Source organism: Periplaneta americana, chromosome 15 (genome assembly GCF_040183065.1).
Source record: "Periplaneta americana isolate PAMFEO1 chromosome 15, P.americana_PAMFEO1_priV1, whole genome shotgun sequence".
NCBI lineage: Eukaryota > Metazoa > Arthropoda > Insecta > Blattodea > Blattidae > Periplaneta > Periplaneta americana.
Window position 1 is genome coordinate 158,434,761 of NC_091131.1, and position 19,693 is coordinate 158,454,453.

Consider the following 19,693-nt stretch of genomic DNA (forward strand, 5'->3'; position numbering starts at 1 on the left):
AGTCAAAATTATGGTTATAGGTACAGTTATATTTACAGTTACAATAATTAGCATACTAATAGTATAGTCTAGTCTAGTCTAGTATAGTATAGTAAGAATAATAGTAATTGTAATAGTTATAGTCATACTCATAGTCATAGTTATAGTCATAGTCATAGTCATAATTATGGTTATAGGTACAGTTATATTTACAGTTACAATAATTAGTATAGTAATAGTATAGTATACTCTAGTCTAGTCTAGTCTAGTATAGTATAGTATAGTAATAATAATAGTAATTGTAAGAGTTATAGTCATACTCATAGTCATAGTTATAGTCATAGTCATAATTATGGTTATAGGTACAGTTATATTTACAGTTACAATAATTAGTATAGTAATAGTATAGTCTAGTCTAGTCTAGTATAATATAGTAATAATAATAGTAATTGTAATAGTTATAGTCATACTCATAGTTATAGTTATAGTCATAGTCATAGTCATAATTATGGTTATAGGTACAGTTATATTTACAGTGACAATAATTAGTATAATAATAGTATAGTCTAGTCTAGTCTAGTATAGTATAGTATAGTATAGTAATAATAATAGTAATTGTAATAGTTATAGACATACTCATAGTCATAGTTATAGTCATAGTCATAGTTATAATTACGGTTATAGGTACAGTTATATTTACAGTTACAATAATTAGTATACTAATAGTATAGTCTAGTCTAGTCTAGTATAGTATAGTAAGAATAATAGTAATTGTAATAGTTATAGTCATACTCATAGTCATAGTTATAGTCATAGTCATAGTCATAATTATGGTTATAGGTACAGTTATATTTACAGTTACAATAATTAGTATAGTAATAGTATAGTATACTCTAGTCTAGTCTAGTCTAGTATAGTATAGTATAGTAATAATAATAGTAATTGTAAGAGTTATAGTCATACTCATAGTCATAGTTATAGTCATAGTCATAATTATGGTCATAGGTACAGTTATATTTACAGTTACAATAATTAGTATAGTAATAGTATAGTCTAGTCTAGTCTAGTATAATATAGTAATAATAATAGTAATTGTAATAGTTATAGTCATACTCATAGTCATAGTTATAGTCATAGTCATAGTCATAATTATGGTTATAGGTACAGTTATATTTACAGTGACAATAATTAGTATAGTAATAGTATAGTCTAGTCTAGTCTAGTATAGTATAGTATAGTATAGTAATAATAACAGTAATTGTAATAGTTATAGTCATACTCATAGTCATAGTTATAGTCATAGTCATAGTCATAATTATGGTTATAATTACAGTTATAATTACAGTTACAATAATTAGTATAGTAATAGTATAGTCTATTCTAGTATAGTATAGTATAGTAATAATAATAGTAATTGTAATAGTTATAGTCATACTCATAGTCATAGTTATAGTCATAGTCATAGTCATATTTATTTTTATAGGTACAGTTATATCTACAGTTACAATAATTAGTATAGTAATAGTATAGTATAGTCTAGTCTAGTCTAGTATAGTATAGTATAGTAATAATAATGGTAATTGTAATAGTTATAGTCATAATCATGGTCATAGTTATAGTCATAGTCATAGTTATGGTTATAGCTACAGTTATATTTACAGTTACAATAATTAGTATAGTAATAGTATAGTATAGTATAGTATAGTATAGTATAGTATAGTATAGTAATAATAATAGTAATTGTAATAGTTATAGTCATACTCATAGTCATAGTTATAGTCATAGTCATAATTATGATTATAGCTACAGTTATAATTACAGTTACAATAATTAGTATAGTAATAGTATAGTCTAGTCTAGTCTAGTATAGTATAGTAATAATAATAGTAATTGTAATAGTTATAGTCATACTCATAGTCATAGTTATAGTCATAGTCATAATCATAATTATGGTTATAGGTACAGTTATATTTACAGTTACATTAATTAGTATAGTAATAGTATAGTCTAGTCTAGTCTAGTTTAGTGTAGTAATAATAATAGTAATTGTAATAGTTATAGTCATACTCATAGTCATAGATATAGTCATAGTCATAGTCATAATTATGGTTATAGCTACAGTTATATTTACAGTTACAATAATTAGTATAGTAATAGTATAGTATAGTCTAGTCTAGTATAGTATAGTATAGTAATAATAATAGTAATTATAATAGTTATAGTCATACTCATAGTCATAGATATAGTCATAGTCATAGTCATAATTATGGTTATAGGTACAGATATATTTACAGTTACAATAATTAGTATAGTAATATTCTAGTCTAGTCTAGTCTAGTCTAGTATAGTATAGTATAGTAATAATAATAGTAATTGTAATAGGTATAGTCATACTCATAGTCATAGTTATAGTCATAGTCATGGTCATAATTATGGTTATAGGTACAGTTATATTTACAGTTACAATAATTAGTATAGTAATAGTATAGTATAGTCTAGTCTAGTCTAGTATAGTATAGTAATAATAATAGTAATTGTAATAGTTATAGTCATACTCATAGTCATAGTTATATTCATAGTCATAGTTATGGTTATAGCTACAGTTATATTTACGGTTACAATATTTAGTATAGTAATAGTATTGTATAGTCTAGTATAGTATAGTATAGTATAGTCTAGTCAAGTCTAGTCTAGTCTAGTCTAGTCTAGTATAGTATAGTAATAATAATAGTAATTGTAATAGTTATAGTCATACTCATAGTCATAGTTATAGTCATAGTCATAGTCATAATTATGGTTATAGCTACAGTTATATTTACAGTTACAATAATTAGTATAGTAATAGTATAGTATAGTATAGTATAGTATAGTCTAGTCTAGTATAGTATAGTAATAATAATAGTAATTGTAATAGTTATAGTCATACTCATAGTCATAGTTATAGTCATAGTCATAGTTATGGTTATAGCTACAGTTATATTTACAGTTACAATAATTAGTATAGTAATAGTATAGTATAGTATAGTCTAGTCTAGTCTAGTCTAGTATAGTATAGTATAGTAATAATAATAGTAATTGTAATAGTTATAGTCATAATCATAGTCATAGTTATAGTCATAGTCATAGTTATGGTTATAGCTACAGTTATGTTTACAGTTACAATAATTAGTATAGTAATAGTATAGTATAGTATAGTATAGTATAGTAATAATAATAGTAATTGTAATAGTTATAGTCATACTCATAGTCATAGTTATAGTCATAGTCATAATTATGGTTATAGCTACAGTTATAATTACAGTTACAATAATTATTATAGTAATAGTATAGTCTAGTCTAGTCTAGTATAGTATAGTAATAATAATAGTAATTGTAATAGTTATAGTCATACTCATAGTCATAGTTATAGTCATAGTCATAGTCATAATTATGGTTATAGGTACAGTTATATTTACAGTTACAATAATTAGTTTAGTAATAGTATAGTCTAGTCTAGTCTAGTTTAGTATAGTAATAATAATAGTAATTGTAATAGTTATAGTCATACTCATAGTCATAGTTGTAGTCATAGTCATAGTCATAATTATGGTTATAGCTACAGTTATATTTACAGTTACAATAATTAGTATAGTAATAGTATAGTATAGTCTAGTCTAGTATAGTATAGTATAGTAATAATAATAGTAATTATAATAGTTATAGTCATACTCATAGTCATAGATATAGTCATAGTCATAGTCATAATTATGATTATAGGTACATTTATATTTACAGTTACAATAATTAGTATAGTAATATTCTAGTCTAGTCTAGTCTAGTATAGTATAGTATAGTATAGTAATTATAATAGTAATTGTAATAGTTATAGTCATACTCATAGTCATAGTTATAGTCATAGTCATAGTCATAATTATGGTTATAGGTACAGTTATATTTACAGTTACAATAATTAGTATAGTAATAGTATAGTATAGTCTAGTCTAGTCTAGTATAGTATAGTAATAATAATAGTAATTGTAATAGTTATAGTCATACTCATAGTCATAGTTATATTCATAGTCATAGTTATGGTTATAGCTACAGTTATATTTACAGTTACAATATTTAGTATAGTAATAGTATTGTATAGTCTAGTATAGTATAGTATAGTATAGTCTAGTCTAGTCTAGTCTAGTTTAGTCTAGTCTAGTATAGTATAGTAATAATAATAGTAATTGTAATAGTTATAGTCATACTCATAGTCATAGTTATAGTCTTAGTCATAGTCATAATTATGGTTATAGCTACAGTTATATTTACAGTTACAATAATTAGTATAGTAATAGTATAGTATAGTATAGTATAGTATAGTATAGTCTAGTCTAGTATAGTATAGTAATAATAATAGTAATTGTAATAGTTATAGTCATACTCATAGTCGTAGTTATAGTCATAGTCATAGTTATGGTTATAGCTACAGTTATATTTACAGTTACAATAATGAGTATAGTAATAGTATAGTCTAGTCTAGTTTAGTATAGTATAGTAATAATAATAGTAATTGTAATAGTTATAGTCATACTCATAGTCATAGTTATAGTCATAGTCATAGTCATAATTATGGTTATAGGTACAGTTATATTTACAGTTACAATAATTAGTATAGAAATAGTATAGTCTAGTCTAGTCTAGTATAGTGTAGAAATAATAATAGTAATTATAATAGTTATAGTCATACTCATAGTCGCAGTTATAGTCATAGGCATAGTCATAATTATGGTTATAGGTACAGTTATATTTACAGTTACATTAATTAGTATAGTAATAGTATAGTCTAGTCTAGTCTAGTATAGTATAGTAATAATAATAGTAATTGTAATAGATACAGTCATACTCATAGTCATAGTTATAGTCATAGTCATAGTCATAATTATGGTTATAGCTACAGTTATATTTACAGTTACAATAATTAGTATAGTAATAGTATAGTATAGTCTAGTCTAGTATAGTATAGTATAGTAATAATAATAGTAATTGTAATAGTTATAGTCATACTCATAGTCATAGTTATAATCATAGTCATAGTCATAATTATGGTTATAGTTACAGTTATATTTACAGTTACAATAATTAGTATAGTAATAGTATAGTGTACCTTAGTCTAGTCTAGTCTAGTATAGTATAGTATAGTAATAATAATAGTAATTGTAATAGTTATAGTCATACTCATAGTCATAGTTATAGTCATAGTCATAGTCATAATTATGTTTATAGGTACAGTTATATTTACAGTTACAATAATTAGTATAGTAATAGTATAGTCTAGTCTAGTATAGTATAGTAATAATAATAGTAATTGTAATAGTTATAGTCATACTCATAGTCATAGTTATAGTCATAGTCATAGTCATAATTATGGTTATAGCTACAGTTATATTTACAGTTACAATAATTAGTATAGTAATAGTATAGTATAGTGTAGTATAGTATAGTAAAGTATAGTCTAGTCTAGTCTAGTCTAGTCTAATCTAGTATAGTATAGTAATAATAATAGTAATTGTAATGGTTATAGTCATACTCATAGTCATAGTTATAGTCATAGTCATAGTCATAATTATGGTTATAGCTACAGTTATATTTACAGTTACAATAATTAGTATAGTAATAGTATAGTATAGTATAGTATAGTATAGTATAGTCTACTATAGTATAGTAATAATAATAGTAATTGTAATAGTAATAGTTATACTCATGGTCATAGTTATAGTCATAGTCATAGTCATAGTTATGGTTATAGCTACAGTTATATTTACAGTTACAATAATTAGTATAGTAATAGTATAGTCAAGTCTAGTCTAGTCTAGTATAGTATAGTAATAATAATAGTAATTGTAATAGTTATAGTCATACTCATAGTCATAGTTATAATCATAGTCATAGTCATAATTATGGTTATAGGAACAGTTATATTTACAGTTACAAAAATTAGTATAGAAATAGTATAGTCTAGTCGAGTCTAGTATAGTATAGTAATAATAATAGTAATTGTAATAGTTATAGTCATACTCATAGTCATAGTTATAGTCATAGGCATAGTCATAATTATGGTTATAGGTACAGTTATATTTACAGTTAGAATAATTAGTATAGTAATAGTATAGTCTAGTCTAGTATAGTATAGTAATAATAATAGTAATTGTAATAGTTATAGTCATACTCATAGTCATAGTTATAGTCATAGTCATAGTCATAATTATGGTTATAGCTACAGTTATATTTACAGTTACAATAATTAGTATAGTAATAGTATAGTATAGTATAGTCTAGTATAGTATAGTAATAATAATAGTAATTGTAATAGTTATAGTCATACTCATAGTCATAGTTATAGTCATAGCCATAGTCATAATTATGGTTATAGGTACAGTTATATTTAGTTACAATAATTAGCATAGTAATAGTATAGTCTAATCTAGTCTAGTATAGTATAGTAAGAATAATAGCAATTGTAATAGTTATAGTCATACTCATAGTCATAGTTATAGTCATAGTCATAGTCATAATTATGGTTATAGGTTCAGTTATATTTACAGTTACAATAATTAGTATAGTAATAGTATAGTATACTCTAGTCTAGTCTAGTATGTCTAGTATAGTATAGTATAGTAATAATAATAATTGTAAGAGTTATAGTCATACTCATAGTCATAGTTATAGTCATAGTCATAGTCATAATTATGGTTATAGCTACAGTTATATTTACAGTTACAATAATTAGTATAGTAATAGTATAGTATAGTCTAGTCTAGTCTAGTATAGTATAGTATAGTAATAATAATAGTAATTGTAATAGTTATAGTCTTAGTCATAGTCATAGTTATAGTCATAGTCATAGTCATAATTTTGGTTATAGGTACAGATATATTTACAGTTACAATAATTAGTATAGTAATAGTATAGTCTAGTCTAGTCTAGTATAGTATAGTAAGAATAATAGTAATTGTAATAGTTATAGTCATACTCATAGTCATAGTTATAGTCATAGTCATAGTCATAATTATGGTTATAGGTACAGTTACATTTACAGTTACAATAATTAGTATAGTAATAGTTTAGTATACTCTAGTCTAGTCTAGTCTAGTATAGTATAGTATAGTAATAATAATAGTAATTGTAAGAGTTATAGTCATACTCATAGTCATAGTTATAGTCATAGTCATAATTATGGTTATAGGTACAGTTATATTTACAGTTACAATAATTAGTATAGTAATAGTATAATCTAGTCTAGTATAGTATAGTAATAATAATAGTAATTTAATAGTTATAGTCATACTCATAGTCATAGTTATAGTCATAGTCACAGTCATAATTATGGTTATAGGTACAGTTATATTTACAGTGACAATAATTAGTATAGTAATAGTATAGCCTAGTCTAGTCTAGTCTAGTATAGTATAGTAGAGTAATAATAATAGTAATTGTAATAGTTATAGTCATACTCATAGTCATAGTTATAGTCATAGTCATAGTCATAATTATGGTTATAGGTACAGTTATAATTACAGTTACAATAATTAGTATAGTAATAGTATAGTCTAGTCTAGTATAGTATAGTATAGTATTAATAATAGTAATTGTAATAGTTATAGTCATACTCATAGTCATTGTTATAGTTATAGTCATAGTCATAATTATTTTTGTAGGTACAGTTATATCTACAGTAACAATAATTAGTATAGTAATAGTATAGTATACTCTAGTCTAGTCTAGTCTAGTATAGTATAGTATAGTAATAATAATAGTAATTGTAAGAGTTATAGTCATACTCATAGTCATAGTTATAGTCATAGTCATAATTATGGTTATAGGTACAGTTATATTTACAGTTACAATAATTAGTATATTATAGTATAGTCTAGTCTAGTATAGTATAGTAATAATAATAGTAATTGTATTATTTATAGTCATACTCATAGTCATAGTTATAGTCATAGTCATAGTTATGGTTATAGCTACAGTTATATTTACAGTTACAATAATTAGTATAGTAATAGTATAGTATAGTCTAGTCTAGTCTAGTATAGTACAGTATAGTAATAATTATAGTAATTGTAATAGTTATAGTCATAATCATAGTCATAGTTATAGTCATAGTCATAGTTATGGTTATAGCTACAGTTATATTTACAGTTACAATAATTAGTATAGTAATAGTATAGTATAGTATAGTATAGTATAGTATAGTATAGTAATAATAATAGTAATTGTAATAGTTATAGTCATACTCATAGTAATACTTATAGTCATAGTCATAATTATGGTTATAGCTACAGTTATAATTAGAGTTACAATAATTAGTATAGTAATAGTATAGTCTAGTCTAGTCTAGTATAGTATAGTAATAATAATAGTAATTGTAATAGTTATAGTCATACTCATAGTCATAGTTATAGTCATAGTCATAATTATGGTTATAGGTACAGTTATATTTACAGTTACAATAATTAGTATAGTAATAGTATTGTCTAGTCTAGTCTAGTTTAGTATAGTAATAATAATAGTAATTGTAATAGTTATAGTCATACTCATAGTCATAGTTTTAGTCATAGTCATAGTCATAATTATGGTTATAGCTACAGTTATATTTACAGTTACAATAATTAGTATAGTAATAGTATAGTATAGTCTAGTCTAGTATAGTATAGTAATAATAATAGTAATTATAATAGTTATAGTCATACTCATAGTCATAGATATAGTCATAGTCATAGTCATAATTATGGTTATAGGTACAGTTATATTTACAGTTACAATAATTAGTATAGTAATATTCTAGTCTAGTCTAGTCTAGTATAGTATAGTATAGTATAGTAATTATAATAGTAATTGTAATAGTTATAGTCATACTCATAGTCATAGTCATAATTATGGTTATAGGTACAGTTATATTTACAGTTACAATAATTAGTATAGTAATAGTATAGTATAGTCTAGTCTAGTCTAGTATAGTATAGTAATAATAATAATAATTGTAATAGTTATAGTCATACTCATAGTCATAGTTATATTCATAGTCATAGTTATGGTTATAGCTACAGTTACATTTACAGTTACAATATTTAGTCTAGTAATAGTATTGTATATTCTAGTATAGTCTAGTCTAGTCTAGTCTAGTCTAGTATAGTATAGTAATAATAATAGTAATTGTAATAGTTATAGTCATACTCATAGTCATAGTTATAGTCTTAGTCATAGTCATAATTATGGTTATAGCTACAGTTATATTTACAGTTACAATAATTAGTAAAGTAATAGTATAGTATAGTATAGTATAGTCTAGTCTAGTCTAGTATAGTATAGTAATAATAATAGTAATTGTAATGGTTATAGTCATACTCATAGTCATAGTTTTAGTCATAGTCATAGTCATAATTATGGTTATAGCTACAGTTATATTTACAGTTACAATAATTAGTATAGTAATAGTATAGTATAGTATAGTATAGTATAGTCTACTATAGTATAGTAATAATAATAGTAATTGTAATAGTAATAGTCATACTCATAGTCATAGTTATAGTCATAGTCATAGTTATGGTTATAGCAACAGTTATATTTACAGTTACAATAATTAGTATAGAAATAGTATAGTCAAGTCTAGTCTAGTCTAGTATAGTATAGTAATAATAATAGTAATTGTAATAGTTATAGTCATACTCATAGTCATAGTTACAGTCATAGTCATAGTCATAATTATGGTTATAGGAACAGTTATATTTACAGTTACAATAATTAGTATAGAAATAGTATAGTCTAGTCTAGTCTAGTATTGTATAGTAATAATAATAGTAATTGTAATAGTTATAGTCATACTCATAGTCATAGTTATAGTCATAGGCATGGTCATAATTATGGTTATAGGTACAGTTATATTTACAGTTACAATAATTAGTATAGTAATAGTATAGTCTAGTCTAGTATAGTATAGTAATAATAATAGTAATTGTAATAGTTATAGTCATACTCATAGTCATAGTTATAGTCATAGTCATAGTCGTAATTATGGTTATAGCTACAGTTATATTTACAGTTACAATAATTAGTATAGTAATAGTATAGTATAGCCTAGTCTAGTATAGTATAGCAATAATAATAGTAATTGTAATAGTTATAGTCATACTCATAATCATAGTTATAGTCATAGCCATAGTCATAATTATGGTTATAGGTACATTTATATTTAGTTACAATAATTAGTATAGTAATAGTATAGTCTAGTCTAGTCTTGTATAGTATAGTAAGAATAATAGTAATTGTAATAGTTATAGTCATACTCATAGTCATAGTTATAGTCATAGCCATAGTCATAATTATGGTTATAGGTACAGTTATATTTACAGTTACAATAATTAGTATAGTAATAGTATAGTATACTCTAGTCAAGTCTAGTATGTCTAGTATAGTATAGTATAGTAATAATAATAATTGTAAGAGTTATAGTCATACTCATAGTCATAGTTATAGTCATAGTCATAATTATGGTTATAGCTACAGTTATAATTACAGTTACAATAATTAGTATAGTAATAGTATAGTCTAGTCTAGTCTAGTATAGTATAGTAATAATAATAGTAATTGTAATAGTTATAGTCATACTCATAGTCATAGTTATAGTCATAGTCATAACTATGGTTATAGGTACAGTTATATTTACAGTTACAATAATTAGTATAGTAATATTCTAGTCTAGTCTAGTCTAGTCTAGTATAGTATAGTATAGTAATAATAATAGTAATTGTAATAGTTACAGTCATACTCATAGTCATAGTTATAGTCATAGTCATAGTCATAATTATGGTTATAGGTACATTTATATTTACATTTACAATAATTAGTATAGTAATAGTATAGTATAGTCTAGTCTAGTCTAGTATAGTATAGTAATAATAATAGTAATTGTAATAGTTATAGTCATACTCATAGTCATAGTTATATTCATAGTCATAGTTATGGTTATAGCTACAGTTATATTTACGGTTACAAAATTTAGTATAGTAATAGTATTGTATAGTATAGTATAGTATAGTCTAGTCTAGTCTAGTCTAGTCTAGTCTAGTCTAGTCTAGTCTAGTATAGTATAGTAATAATAATAGTAATTGTAATAGTTATAGTCATACTCATAGTCATAGTTATAGTCATATTCATAATTATGGTTATAGCTACAGTTATATTTACAGTTACAATAATTAGTATAGTAATAGTATAGTATAGTATAGTATAGTCTAGTCTAGTATAGTATAGTAATAATATTAGTAATTGTAATAGTTATAGTCATACTCATAGTCATAGTTATAGTCATAGTCATAGTTATGGTTATAGCTACAGTTATATTTACAGTTACAATAATTAGTATAGTAATAGTATTGTATAGTCTAGTCTAGTCTAGTCTAGTATAGTATAGTATAGTAATATTAATAGTAATTGTAATAGTTATAGTCATAATCATAGTCATAGTTACAGTCATAGCCATAGTTATGGTTATAGCTACAGTTATATTTACAGTTACAATAATTAGTATAGTAATAGTATAGTATAGTATAGTAATAATAATAGTAATTGTAATAGTTATAGTCATACTCATAGTCATAGTTATAGTCATAGTCATAATTATGGTTATAGCTACAGTTATAATTACAGTTACAATAATTAGTATAGTAATAGTATAGTCTAGTCTAGTCTAGTATAGTATAGTAATAATAATAGTAATTGTAATAGTTATAGTCATACTCATAGTCATAGTTATATTCATAGTCATAAGTATGGTCATAGGTACAGTTATATTTACAGTTACAATAATTAGTATAGTAATAGTATAGTCTAGTCTAGTCTAGTTCAGTATAGTAATAATAATAGTAATTGTAATAGTTATAGTCATACTCATAGTCATAGTTATAGTCATAGTCATAGTCATAATTATGGTTATAGCTACAGTTATATTTACAGTTACAATAATTAGTATAGTAATAGTATAGTATAGTTAGTCTAGTATAGTATAGTATAGTAATAATAATAGTAATTATAATAGTTATAGTCATACTCATAGTCATAGATATAGTCATAGTCATAGTCATAATTATGGTTATAGGTACAGTTATATTTACAGTTACAATAATTAGTATAGTAATATTCTAGTCTAGTCTAGTCTAGTATAGTATAGTATAGTATAGTAATTATAATAGTAATTGTAATAGTTATAGTCATACTCATAGTCATAGTCATAGTCATAGTCATAGTCATAATTATGGTTATAGGTACAGTTATATTTACAGTTACAATAATTAGTATAGTAATAGTATAGTATAGTCTAGTCTAGTCTAGTATAGTATAGTAATAATAATAATAATTGTAATAGTTATAGTCATACTCATAGTCATAGTTATATTCATAGTCATAGTTATGGTTATAGCTACAGTTATATTTACAGTTACAATATTTAGTATAGTAATAGTATTGTATAGTCTAGTATAGTATAGTCTAGTCTAGTCTAGTCTAGTCTAGTCTAGTATAGTATAGTAATAATAATAGTAATTGTAATAGTTATAGTCATACTCATAGTCATAGTTATAGTCTTAGTCATAGTCATAATTATGGTTATAGCTACAGTTATATTTACAGTTACAATAATTAGTATAGTAATAGTCTAGTCTAGTCTAGTCTAGTCTAGTCTAGTATAGTATAGTATAGTAATAATAATAGTAATTGTAATAGTTATAGTCATACTCATAGTCATAGTTATAGTCATAGTCATAGTCATAATTATGGTTATAGGTACAGTTATATATACAGTTACATTAATTAGTATAGTAATAGTATAGTCTAGTCTAGTCTAGTATAGTATAGTAATAATAATAGTAATTGTAATAGTTATAGTCATACTCATAGTCATAGATATAGTCATAGTCATAGTCTTAATTATGGTTATAGCTACAGTTATATTTACAGTTACAATAATTAGTATAGTAATAGTATAGTATACTCTAGTCTAGTCTAGTCTAGTATAGTATAGTATAGTAATAATAATAGTAATTGTAATAGTTATAGTCTTACTCATAGTCATAGTTATAGTCATAGTCATAGTCATAATTATGGTTATAGGTAGTGTTATATTTACAGTTACAATAATTAGTATAGTAATAGTATAGTATACTCTAGTCTAGTCTAGTATGTCTAGTATAGTATAGTATAGTAATAATAATAATTGTAAGAGTTATAGTCATACTCATAGTCATAGTTAAAGTCATAGTCATAATTATGGTTATAGCTACAGTTATATTTACAGTTACAATAATTAGTATAGTAATAGTATAGTCAAGTCTAGTCTAGTCTAGTATAGTATAGTAATAATAATAGTAATTGTAATAGTTATAGTCATACTCATGGTCATAGTTATAGTCATAGGCATAGTCATAATTATGGTTATATGTACAGTTATATTTACAGTTACAATAATTAGTATAGTAATAGTATAGTCTAGTCTAGTATAGTATAGTAATAATAATAGTAATTGTAATAGTTATAGTCATACTCATAGTCATAGTTATAGTCATAGTCATAGTCATAATTATGGTTATAGGTACAGTTATATTTACAGTTACAATAATTAGTATAGTAATAGTATAGTATAGTCTAGTCTAGTATAGTATAGTAATAATAACAGTAATTGTAATAGTTATAGTCATACTCATAGTCATAGTTATAGTCATAGTCATAGTCATAATTATGGTTATAAGTACAGTTATATTTAGTTACAATAATTAGTATAGTAATAGTATAGTCTAGTCTAGTCAAGTATAGTATAGTAAGAATAATAGTAATTCTAATAGTTATAGTCATACTCATAGTCATAGTTATAGTCATAGTCATAGTCATAATTATGGTTATAGGTACAGTTATATTTACAGTTACAATAATTAGTATAGTAATAGTATAGTATACTCTAGTCTAGTCTAGTATGTCTAGTATAGTATAGTATAGTAATAATAATAATTGTAAGAGTTATAGTCATACTCATAGTCATAGTTATAGTCATAGTCATAGTCATAATTATGGTTATAGGTACAGTTATATTTACAGTTACAATAATTAGTATAGTAATAGTATAGTCTAGTCTTGTCTAGTATAGTATAGTAATAGTAATAGTAATTGTAATAGTTATAGTCATACTCATAGTCATAGATATAGTCATAGCCATAGTCATAATTATTGTTATAGCTACAGTTATATTTACAGTTACATTAATTAGTATAGTAATAGTATAGTATAGTCTAGTCTAGTATAGTATAGTAATAATAATAGTAATTGTAATAGTTATAGTCATACTCAGTCATAGTTATAGTCATAGTCATAGTCATAAATATGGTTATAGGTACAGTTATATTTACAGTTACAATAATTAGTATAGTAATATTCTAGTCTAGTCTAGTCTAGTCTAGTATAGTATAGTATAGTAATAATAATATTAATTGTAATAGTTATAGTCATACTCATAGTCATAGTTATAGTCATAGTCATAATCATAATTATGGTTATAGGTACAGTTATATTTACAGTTACAATAATTAGTATAGTAATAGTATAGTATAGTCTAGTCTAGTATAGTATAGTATAGTAATAATAATAGTAATTGTAACAGTTATAGTCATACTCATAGTCATAGTTATAGTCATAGTCATAGTCATAATTATGGTTATAGGTACAGTTATATTTACAGTTACAATAATTAGTATAGTAATAGTATAGTATAGTCTAGTCTAGTCTAGTATAGTATAGTAATAATAAGAGTAATTGTAATAGTTATAGCCATACTCATAGTCATAGTTATAGTCATAGTTATAGTCATAGTCATAGTTATGGTTATAGCTACAGTTATATTTACAAATACAATAATTAGTATAGTAATAGTATAGTATAGTATAGTATAGTATAGTAATAATAATAGTAATTGTAATAGTTATAGTCATACTCATAGTCATAGTTATAGTCATAGTCATAATTATTTTTATAGCTACAATTATAATTACAGTTACAATAATTGGTATCGTAATAGTATAGTCTAGTCTAGTCTAGTATAGTATAGTAATAATAATAGTAATTGTAATTGTTATAGTCATACTCATAGTCATAGTTATAGTCATAGTCATAGTCATAATTATGGTTATAGGTACAGTTATATTTACAGTTACAATAATTAGTATAGTAATAGTATAGTCTTGTCTAGTCTAGTTTAGTATAGTAATAATAATAGTAATTGTAATAGTTATAGTCATACTCATAGTCATAGTTATAGTCATAGTCATAGTCATAATTATGGTTATAGCTGCAGTTATATTTACAGTTACAATAATTAGTATAGTAATAGTATAGTCTAGTCTAGTCTAGTATAGTATAGTAATAATAATAGTAATTGTAATAGTTATAGTCATACTCATAGTCATAGTTATAGTCATAGTCATAATTATGGTTATAGGTACAGTTATATTTACAGTTACAATAATTAGTATAGTAATATTCTAGTCTAGTCTAGTCTAGTCTAGTATAGTATAGTATAGTATAGTAATAATAATAGTAATTGTAATAGTTATAGTCATACTCATAGTCATAGTTATAGTCATTGTCATAGTCATAATTATGGTTATAGGTACAGTTATATTTACAGTTACAATAATTAGTATAGTAATAGTATAGTATAGTCTAGTCTAGTCTAGTATAGTATAGTAATAATAATAGTAATTGTAATAGTTATAGTCATACTCATAGTCATAGTTATAGTCATAGTCATAGTCATAATTATGGTTATAGGTACAGTTATATTTACATTTACAATAATTAGTATAGAAATAGTATAGTCTAGTCTAGTGTAGTATAGTATAGTAATAATAATATCAATTATAATAGTTATAGTCATACTCATAGTCGTAGTTATAGTCATAGGCATAGTCATAATTATGGTTATAGGTACAGTTATATTTACAGTTACAATAATTAGTATAGTAATAGTATAGTATACTCTAGTCTAGTCTAGTATGTCTAGTATAGTATAGTATAGTAATAATAATAATTGTAAGAGTTATAGTCATACTCATAGTCATAGTTATAGTCATAGTCATAATTATGGTTATAGCTACAGTTATAATTACAGTTACAATAATTAGTATAGTAATAGTATAGTCTAGTCTAGTCTAGTATAGTATAGTAATAATAATAGTAATTGTAATAGTTATAGTCATACTCATAGTCATAGTTATAGTCATAGTCATAGTCATAACTATGGTTATAGGTACAGTTATATTTACAGTTACAATAATTAGTATAGTAATATTCTAGTCTAGTCTAGTCTAGTCTAGTATAGTATAGTATAGTAATAATAATAGTAATTGTAATAGTTAGTCATACTCATAGTCATAGTTATAGTCATAGTCATAGTCATAATTATGGTTATAGGTACATTTATATTTACATTTACAATAATTAGTATAGTAATAGTATAGTATAGTCTAGTCTAGTCTAGTATAGTATAGTAATAATAATAGTAATTGTAATAGTTATAGTCATACTCATAGTCATAGTTATATTCATAGTCATAGTTATGGTTATAGCTACAGTTATATTTACGGTTACAAAATTTAGTATAGTAATAGTATTGTATAGTATAGTATAGTATAGTATAGTCTAGTCTAGTCTAGTCTAGTCTAGTCTAGTCTAGTATAGTATAGTAATAATAATAGTAATTGTAATAGTTATAGTCATACTCATAGTCATAGTTATAGTCATAGTCATAATTTTGGTTATAGCTACAGTTATATTTACAGTTACAATAATTAGTATAGTAATAGTATAGTATAGTATAGTATAGTCTAGTCTAGTATAGTATAGTAATAATATTAGTAATTGTAATAGTTATAGTCATACTCATAGTCATAGTTATAGTCATAGTCATAGTTATGGTTATAGCTACAGTTATATTTACAGTTACAATAATTAGTATAGTAATAGTATAGTATAGTCTAGTCTAGTCTAGTCTAGTATAGTATAGTATAGTAATATTAATAGTAATTGTAATAGTTATAGTCATAATCATAGTCATAGTTACAGTCATAGCCATAGTTATGGTTATAGCTACAGTTATATTTACAGTTACAATAATTAGTATAGTAATAGTATAGTATAGTATAGTATAGTAATAATAATAGTAATTGTAATAGTTATAGTCATACTCATAGTCATAGTTATAGTCATAGTCATAATTATGGTTATAGCTACAGTTATAATTACAGTTACAATAATTAGTATAGTAATAGTATAGTCTAGTCTAGTCTAGTATAGTATAGTAATAATAATAGTAATTGTAATAGTTATAGTCATACTCATAGTCATAGTTATATTCATAGTCATAATTATGGTCATAGGTACAGTTATATTTACAGTTACAATAATTAGTATAGTAATAGTATAGTCTAGTCTAGTCTAGTTTAGTATAGTAATAATAATAGTAATTGTAATAGTTATAGTCATACTCATAGTCATAGTTATAGTCATAGTCATAGTCATAATTATGGTTATAGCTACAGTTATATTTACAGTTACAATAATTAGTATAGTAATAGTATAGTATAGTCTAGTCTAGTATAGTATAGTATAGTAATAATAATAGTAATTATAATAGTTATAGTCATACTCATAGTCATAGATATAGTCATAGTCATAGTCATAATTATGGTTATAGGTACAGTTATATTTACAGTTACAATAATTAGTATAGTAATATTCTAGTCTAGTCTAGTCTAGTATAGTATAGTATAGTATAGTAATTATAATAGTAATTGTAATAGTTATAGTCATACTCATAGTCATAGTCATAGTCATAGTCATAATTATGGTTATAGGTACAGTTATATTTACTGTTACAATAATTAGTATAGTAATAGTATAGTATAGTCTAGTCTAGTCTAGTATAGTATAGTAATAATAATAATAATTGTAATAGTTATAGTCATACTCATAGTCATAGTTATATTCATAGTAATAGTTATGGTTATAGCTACAGTTATATTTACAGTTACAATATTTAGTATAGTAATAGTATTGTATAGTCTAGTATAGTATAGTCTAGTCTAGTCTAGTCTAGTCTAGTCTAGTATAGTATAGTAATAATAATAGTAATTGTAATAGTTATAGTCATACTCATAGTCATAGTTATAGTCTTAGTCATAGTCATAATTATGGTTATAGCTACAGTTATATTTACAGTTACAATAATTAGTATAGTAATAGTCTAGTCTAGTCTAGTCTAGTCTAGTCTAGTCTAGTATAGTATAGTATAGTATAGTAATAATAATAGTAATTGTAATAGTTATAGTCATACTCATAGTCATAGTTATAGTCATAGTCATAGTCATAATTATGGTTATAGGTACAGTTATATATACAGTTACATTAATTAGTATAGTAATAGTATAGTCTAGTCTAGTCTAGTATAGTATAGTAATAATAATAGTAATTGTAATAGTTATAGTCATACTCATAGTCATAGATATAGTCATAGTCATAGTCATAATTATGGTTATAGCTACAGTTATATTTACAGTTACAATAATTAGTATAGTAATAGTATAGTATACTCTAGTCTAGTCTAGTCTAGTCTAGTATAGTATAGTATAGTAATAATAATAGTAATTGTAATAGTTATAGTCTTACCCATAGTCATAGTTATAGTCATAGTCATAGTCATAATTATGGTTATAGGTAGTGTTATATTTACAGTTACAATAATTAGTATAGTAATAGTATAGTATAGTATAGTCTAGTCTAGTCTAGTCTAGTCTAATCTAGTATAGTAATAATAATAATTGTAAGAGTTATAGTCATACTCATAGTCATAGTTATAGTCATAGTCATAATTATGGTTATAGCTACAGTTATATTTACAGTTACAATAATTAGTATAGTAATAGTATAGTCAAGTCTAGTCTAGTCTAGTATAGTATAGTAATAATAATAGTAATTGTAATAGTTATAGTCATACTCATAGTCATAGTTATAGTCATAGGCATAGTCATAATTATGGTTATAGGTACAGTTATATTTACAGTTACAATAATTAGTATAGTAATAGTATAGTCTAGTCTAGTATAGTATAGTAATAATAATAGTAATTGTAATAGTTATAGTCATACTCATAGTCATAGTTATAGTCATAGTCATAGTCATAATTATGGTTATAGCTACAGTTATATTTACAGTTACAATAATTAGTATAGTAATAGTATAGTATAGTCTAGTCTAGTATAGTATAGTAATAATAACAGTAATTGTAATAGTTATAGTCATACTCATAGTCATAGTTATAGTCATAGTCATAGTCATAATTATGGTTATAGGTACAGTTATATTTAGTTACAATAATTAGTATAGTAATAGTATAGTCTAGTCTAGTCAAGTATAGTATAGTAAGAATAATAGTAATTCTAATAGTTATAGTCATACTCATAGTCATAGTTATAGTCATAGTCATAGTCATAATTATGGTTATAGGTACAGTTATATTTACAGTTACAATAATTAGTATAGTAATAGTATAGTATACTCTAGTCTAGTCTAGTATGTCTAGTATAGTATAGTATAGTAATAATAATAATTGTAAGAGTTATAGTCATACTCATAGTCATAGTTATAG